This window comes from Acipenser ruthenus, chromosome 8 (assembly GCF_902713425.1).
Source record: "Acipenser ruthenus chromosome 8, fAciRut3.2 maternal haplotype, whole genome shotgun sequence".
NCBI lineage: Eukaryota > Metazoa > Chordata > Actinopteri > Acipenseriformes > Acipenseridae > Acipenser > Acipenser ruthenus.
Genome location: NC_081196.1, coordinates 44,775,503 through 44,783,447, shown reverse-complemented (window position 1 = coordinate 44,783,447; position 7,945 = coordinate 44,775,503).

The window sequence follows — 7,945 nt, the reverse complement described above, 5'->3', positions numbered from 1 at the left end:
GGCACGTTTTTATACTGCGACAGGTGACTTCAAAACGAGGTCGGGGTGGGACAGTCAAGGGCAGGCGTGCGCATCATATTCAGTAAGGATGTACAGGTTTTAAAAATAAAAAAATAAAAAAATTAAAAAGATGACACTATTATGTCATGGAAAGGGAGAGAAAAAAACTTCCTACTGAGAAACGCAGCTTCATTTCTGGAAAGTGTAAGCAAAATACGAAGATAACCGTTTACATAAAACATGAAAGGTGACATCAGACAGATGGAATTCTGCTACCTCTCAATCAGAGGTGTTTCCCAAAACTTTTTGATTGGTGACGCAAATAAAGTGTAAACACAGGAATAATTAACCCACGACCCGAAATTATTCAGTATTGGGTATTTTAACTGAAATACTTCTTAACCAATCAAAAGGCGACGTTTCGTTTATTTTTAACTACACTACACTAAATAAACAGTCTGGCTTTGATAGTTTTACAGCTTGCTAAAATATTTGCTTTTATACAATTAATTATAAATAATAATAATAAAAAAATGGTATTAAACCAACACATTGTAACGACGAGGCAGATGAACCTGGGGGTGGGGGTAGGGGTTGGCTGGGCATTGCTACAAACATTCACGACAGCCAGCCAAGGTTTTTTTTAATTACCGAGTCAGACACGCAGAGACAGTTGGCTGTCTGTGTGTTACCTGCCTGTTTATTAATCCCTTTTTGTTTATCCTGTTCGTTAATGTTTATTGCATTTATTTTATTAAAACTGCTCGTTCTTGTAAAATAAACCGTGTGTTTGAGAACAGAATACTTGCCTGGATTGCTTCATTTACCTCGACGTTACAGTAGCAGTTTAAAGTTGTGGTGCAGCATACTGAATACAAAGTTTAATTTTCAATTCAACATCAAGCATTGCAAACATAGCGACAACAGTCTGTTACAGAGGCGCTTGAACAATTTTATAGTGGGGGTACTAAAACCCATTGAACAATACTGTAACCCCTGTATATGATGGAAGCCATGCTGCCGCACACCCAGCACCCCTAGTTCCAGCGCCCCACGTCAGTTGTGCAGTTTTTTTGTTTTTTGCAGTGTCATTGTAACCAGGTAGGATACATAATCATCTTCTCTGAGAGTGACTGATTGTTTAAAGAATATTCTTGCTGTTTAGCTAATTAATCAGCTTTTCTTTTACCAACTGAATCTGAATGCCGTGTCCCAAGTTGCCGACGGCTCAAGGCTATCGTGAGCCAGTACTTCACAACACATGACACACGAGGACGCAGATCATCCTCTTCATCAATGTAAGAAAAACCGAAGTTAATATAATATGCTAATTGCGAGTTTTGTTTGTTTGTTTCTTTGAGCTGCAAATAGGATTCGATATTTTTTTTTTCGTTTTGCATCCATTTCAACAACTGTTTTCAAAATCACAAGTAACTGCTCATAAAATGTCCTCAGGCTTTTTTGGTTCATATTTAAAGCAGGACTGGTGATAAAACAATACATCGTTTACATAATCAGTGCTAATAATTTGTATGTGAATTATATTTATTTTTAATATAAGTATAAGAAGTTGTATAGTGAAACTAAATCTTAATAGTGTGCACTGAAAGTCACATTTTATAGAATGTTTGACGACCCCACTTTGGGAAACTTTGCTCTAGATTCAAGTGGATGTATGGCATAGTCTGTGCATTTATTACACTTACATTTCAGCATAGTGTGTATCAAGATACTCCAATTGTTTATATTCTGCACATAATAGTGAGAGTTTCATAAATGATTTAGCCTCTGAATGTCACACAAAGATAATTTATCTTGAAAAGTGCTGTTTCCAATTATGATTAAACTTGAAATGGACATTATTTAGTACAATATGTTATTTCATAATCAGGGGGTATATGGAGACATCCTGTTTATCCATGGCCTGTCTCTCTGTCACAGATGCCGTATCTAGAGATGCACTAATTCACTTGATGTAACTTGGCAAGAACAAACTTTAGCACATCAGAATCTGAGGCTATATCAAATCATATGTGAAACTACAGTGGGTATAGGTCATGATCATCTGCTTGCTCATGATTAACTTTTTTGTCTTTAATACTAATTGACATGCCTTTTTTATTTTAAATATTCAACGATGATGGTATTTAGATCCGTCAGCTGTTGAAGTTCCATCACAGGTGTAACAAATTAACTGTGTAACTGCCACCTTGTTTTAACCGTTGACCATATGGGTGATAATGACACAGACCACAATCTGAGACAGTGTCTTCACATCTGGTGCGCAGCTGTCATCTTTGATTATTAGCACCGACCAATAAAAACTTTTTTGGCAAAAACATTATGAAACATTTATACTTCTTCAAGGTCCAAGACCACGATTATAATTTGTTCACATATCTATTATACTTCACGTTGACAAGCCATAGATATGCTATTCACTTTACATTATACCCCTGCTGCTTTTGTTTCTCTTAAACATTCCTAGTTTGGTTTAGTGTTGACTTCATTGATATTTGCATTGACCAAGATGACACAAAGCCCTTTGTTTGAATTTTTAAACCGCACCGTCAAGGAAGTACATTTTTTGGTCTCACTATAATTAAACAATCATTGAATTATTGTCTTCCTTCCCGCATTTACTATGTTTGCTTTGTACACACATACCATTGTGTATGCTCTCTATCTACATGTCATGGAACTGAAATGTATCTTTCAACTGTGTATTTCCAAATACACAGAATCACATTTGAAATGTAAATAGAATGAAACATAGCCAATGACAGGAGGTGTCACTCTCTTTTTTTCTTTATCAGGTCCCCTATTTTATATACACTATATCATATACTGCATTCTCTACACAATACTCCCAACATATTTATAATGAAAGGGCAGCAGTGTGGAGTAGTGGTTAGGGCTCTGGACTCTTGACCGGAGGGTCGTGGGTTCAATCCCTGGTAGGGGACACTGCTGCTGTACCCTTGAGCAAGGTACTTTACCTAGATTGCTCCAGTAAAAACCCAACTGTATAAATGGGTAATTGTATGTAAAGAATAATGTGATATCTTGTAACAATTGTAAGTCGCCCTGGATAAGGGTGTCTGCTAAGAAATAAATAATAATAATAATAATGAAAAGAATACCTTATTCAGTTTACTTGAGGTGGTCATTAGTCTTGGGCTCAATGTTAAGTGATCCCAAAATTAGCATATAACTTTAAACCAAATAAAAGGTGGGGTAGTGGGGCAATTATTGCCCAGTTAATACAAAGTATAATAGGGATTTGAATTCCACTGGCTCTTATTTCTCTTGTCTATAAACTACAGTTAGGTGCAGTCATTTTGTTGTCCATACAAAGGGAAATTAAACATTCATTAATTGAGCATTCATAATTTAAAAATAAATTAATTTAAAAATTAGGTGACAAGATTCAGATCTTCCCTTGTCTACAAAACGAAACAAAAGAATAACAAATGGAAATAAAAAGTAATCTGATAATATACAAGTATAAAATTGGCACATTTTTATTTTACGTACATATTAACCAAATACATTTTAAAGAGAGTTATTTTTGTAAACAGAAATGTGTTATTTTCCATCTTTCTAATTAAAACTAACCAGATGAATTTTGCATATTTGCCCACTACAATACATAGAATAAAAAGAATAGTCTTTATCCATATGCATAACTTCCAATTTATTTGAATACTGTAAACATACATCATGGGGTCTGCTCTATAATATACATAGAACACACATCCACAGTCTTTAATTGAATTTTGAGATCATTTTGCAACATTAATAATAATTGTAACATGTAAGAAAACAGTATTACTTGTCTGCAAAATATATGCAAAACATATTTGTTAAAAACAGAAATACACCAACTTACAATTCAGCGCACAAACATTTAATTAAATTAACAAATATGTGGGTAAAAGTGCAAAGATTTTTAAAACTATCAGGTTTTTTTAAAATTATTTTTTTTATTTTTTTTATTTTCAAACCGTCTATTCCAGCCCCTCTACAGAACGGGCATTCTGTATAATTCTGCATATTTAGGTCCTGTCCAAATACCTATTGAAAACAACAGGGTGATAACCTCTACAATCTGGAATCTGTCTGTTCTTGAATCCAGCAAGATTTGTAATTGTTGTCTGCCTAAAATGAATGTGAATCGTACTGTGCAGTCCGGCACAAAGGCTTGCGATTTTTCTTTTCTAAAGTTTACACAGCAGCATTGATGTGTAATACGCACATGTCGTGCAGGTATGGTACATAATGGAGACTGTGAAATAAAAATGATTACAGTCCTTGAATGACAGGGTATACCTGGACAGTGCTTCTACTGAATAGTATTTTTTTAAGTGTTCAAATAGTTTGTCATTTTTACCTTCTATATTTATTTTTAGGTACAGTATTTTTTTTTACAGAACTTAAATCAATACACAGTGATCTGGTAATTTTCCCAGGTCCCAAATGGAGTTAGACAGGTTTTACTGTATAAATATTATTTATTAATATTTATACAGTATACATGCATTCTTTTTCTCCACATTGTAAAAAAATAGTCCTAACCAAACCCTGTTAAATATTGTTTTAATTACAGTACAGATATATTCTATATACATATTGTTAGCAAAAAGAGTACATGTGATAATACAGGAGTTATATTTGCTCAGTGCTTCACAAGATTCCACGAAGCAGTATCTTTTTAATGAAATGGCTCATAAGAGCGCTACATTGTCGATTCAAATACTACTGTACTTTAATTGTACCTTGAATTAATATTAAAGAGGCTGAAATATATGTATATATCTCCACAAGCATAAAACAAGTTATATCACACTACATTATACATTTATCATCAGACAATCAATTAAACCAGATAAACATTAAAAAATATTTTTTCCCTGTATTTAGAGAGGCTGAGAAACTGCAATTCCAAATGCAAATTCTGCACCATGAAGGTAACAGTATGAATAATAAAGCTGCTAACAACCAAACGAGCAAGATGGGCTGAATGGCCTCCTATCGTTTGTAAACCTATGTTCTTATGTTTTAATAATGATTCATATTCAAATTTAATTCAAGTGCCAGTGCTGTGAAGCAGAAAAGACCCTAGTAATATAACACATCGATTGATTTCCATGGGTAATAGTACTTCACTCTGTGGTGGTTTGAAAAACAGTTATTTGAATTAAAAATAACAATTGTATTTTTTAGATAAAAGGTCGAAGTTATATCTGGGAAGCCAGATCGCTGTCACCTTTTCTGCCTGCAAGGTGTCTCACTGTCGGATGAATCGCTGTCACTGCTGCTGGGTTTGGTGCTTGGTCGGGGTTGGCAGAGTGGGCTATTGGCACTAGGGGTGCTGAAGGTGCTCCACATATCAGGGCTGCTGGGCTGGCTTAGACTCCTGCCATGGTAGTCCCGGCAAGGGACTGGAGGCACCAAAAAAAAAAACACAGGGTTAGGAAATAGAGTTTTTCATTATTTTTTATTATGGGAGAACATGCTAATGTGCGAGAACAGTTTTCATTTTGAAGTTGAAAGAAAATGGTTCCATTACATTCAATAAGAACATTCTCAAATACATCAAATATTTAAAAATGTTATTATTGGAACTAAAATTATGCACCACAGAGATAAAACATATATATATATATATATATATAAAATAGGAATGCAAAAATAAATAAACTACTAAATAAACAATAAAAACAATGAACAAATTACTTCCACAGAGATGCACAAGATCAAGTTTAGATGCTTAATCTTGATGTGTCTGCATGGCACCTTGGAGGAACTGTGACAGCTGTCTGGGATATCGCTACGTGCCTAAAATGTGATGCTGAAACACGCTTTGAATACTGTGAAGCAGAGCAAAGATTTCTAAAGTATATGCAGAAGTAAAGAGTACTCACCATTTAAAAAGTTTTGTTTCATACTGGGGTCTTCAAAACAGGGTCTTGGAGACGGCCTTTCAGGAGTGGATACTGAGCTCTTGAGACCGGAGACCAAGGTGGAGCAGGTGTCCAAATCCCTCCAGACTTTATCATGCGTGTAAGTGGCCTTGGATTTAGACGGCGTGCATCCCATCCCTGGATTTCTCCAAATGCATTCTTACTTGAGCAATTCAGATGTTCAGATCTATTAATATCTGAGAATAGCAGCAGCAGCTTCAGCATCATCTGTAAACAGGGCACAGATCCTTCTGTCTTGGTTCCACAAGCGAGTGATCTTTGTTTGTGCCTCTCGACCAAGCTTTGAAATGAACTGATGGAGCTGCTTTGACGTAAATGCTCTTGAAAGACGTTTCTACAGAAACGTCAGCCCACCTGAAGTGCATGTGTAGTGTGTGGCACAGACTTCATTTACAATATTTATGACATTCTGCATCATTTGGCATAGCACTACTAGGGCTCCAACTCTAAACAAAAAGTGAACCTAAATTTACACACAGCATCCTAAAAGTAGTTTTTGTCAGGTATAATGCATCAGATATTCAAATGTATGTATTTATGTACAGTATATATTGTTCTCAAACTATATTGTGCTATGGAAACTAGGTTTTGTGATACAAGTGCATACACTCATGATGGAGGATATATATACTGAAGACACATTGTAGTCAAGATTTAGCCTATAGGTGTCACACACACACACAAAAAAAAACAGTATCACCGCTAAAACCTATATTCATACATAACTACAAAACACTTAAATAGGTTTTAAGCAGGCAAATATGAAGAGTATAGCAAGTATTCACCTTGCTATACTCGGCTTAATTCCTTTTATCCAATCAATCAAGTGAAAGAATTCCACAGGGCAGAACCGAATTGTGTTTCAATGATCTTGCCATTTTAGATATTACTGGTTTATAACAAACCATGCATTTACAACTCTGAATTTAAAAAAGTGTTTAATTTTTTTGATAGCATTTGGAATGTAATAAATTTCAGTTATATAGAGATATCATTCTTTTACCTGCCTGATAGCTCATGTTATTATATGCTGGGATTAGTCTGGTTATCTTTAACTGGAAATTGGAATAGTTCAGTCCTCTTAAAATTGCCCTGGTTAAGCCTCGTCTTAAAAATAACTAACTTAGATAGCTCACTTTTGAGTAACTTTAGACCCATTTCAAACCTCCTGTTTTTAGCAAAGGTCCTTGAAAAAATAGTACTTAAACAACTTAATGTTTTCTTGAGTTCAAACAATATTCTTGAAAAGTTTCAATCTGAGTTTCCTTCTAATCACAGTACAGAGACTGCCCTGGTTAGAGTAACACATGATTTACTGATGAGTGCCGATTCAAATTCTATTTCCGTTCTGGTTCTTTTGGACCTTAGTGCTGCTTTTGATACAGTGGATCATTCCATTTTAATTGACCGTCTAAAGGGATGGGTGGGTCTGGTGGGTAATTTACTGAACTGGTTTAGATCCTACCTCTCTAATAGACAGTTTTTTGTTTCACTGGGGGAGTCAATGTTTTCTTTAGCAAATATCAGCTGTGGTGTCCCTCAGGGTTCTATACTTGGTCCAATTTTATTCTTTATACATGCTACCTCTAGGCCGGATTATTTGTAAACATGGTGTAAATTGTCACTGTTATGCAGATGACATGCAGTTATACATCTCAGTGAAACCAGGTGATATCACATCATCGGTCCTTCTGGAGTGCTTTACTGACAAAGACTTGGATGTCCCCAAATTTTCTGCAACTTAACTCTGATACTGTCAAAAATAAACTTGGGTTACCCAACTCCTAATTTGAAATCTGCCACACACACACACAATATATATATATATATATATATATATATACACACACACACACACACACACATTCTTATTTTCTTTTTACAATATTTTTTGTAAGTCTGTGTGAAGCGCCTTGAACCTCTTGGTATAAAAGGAGCTCAACAAATAAAGTTTATTA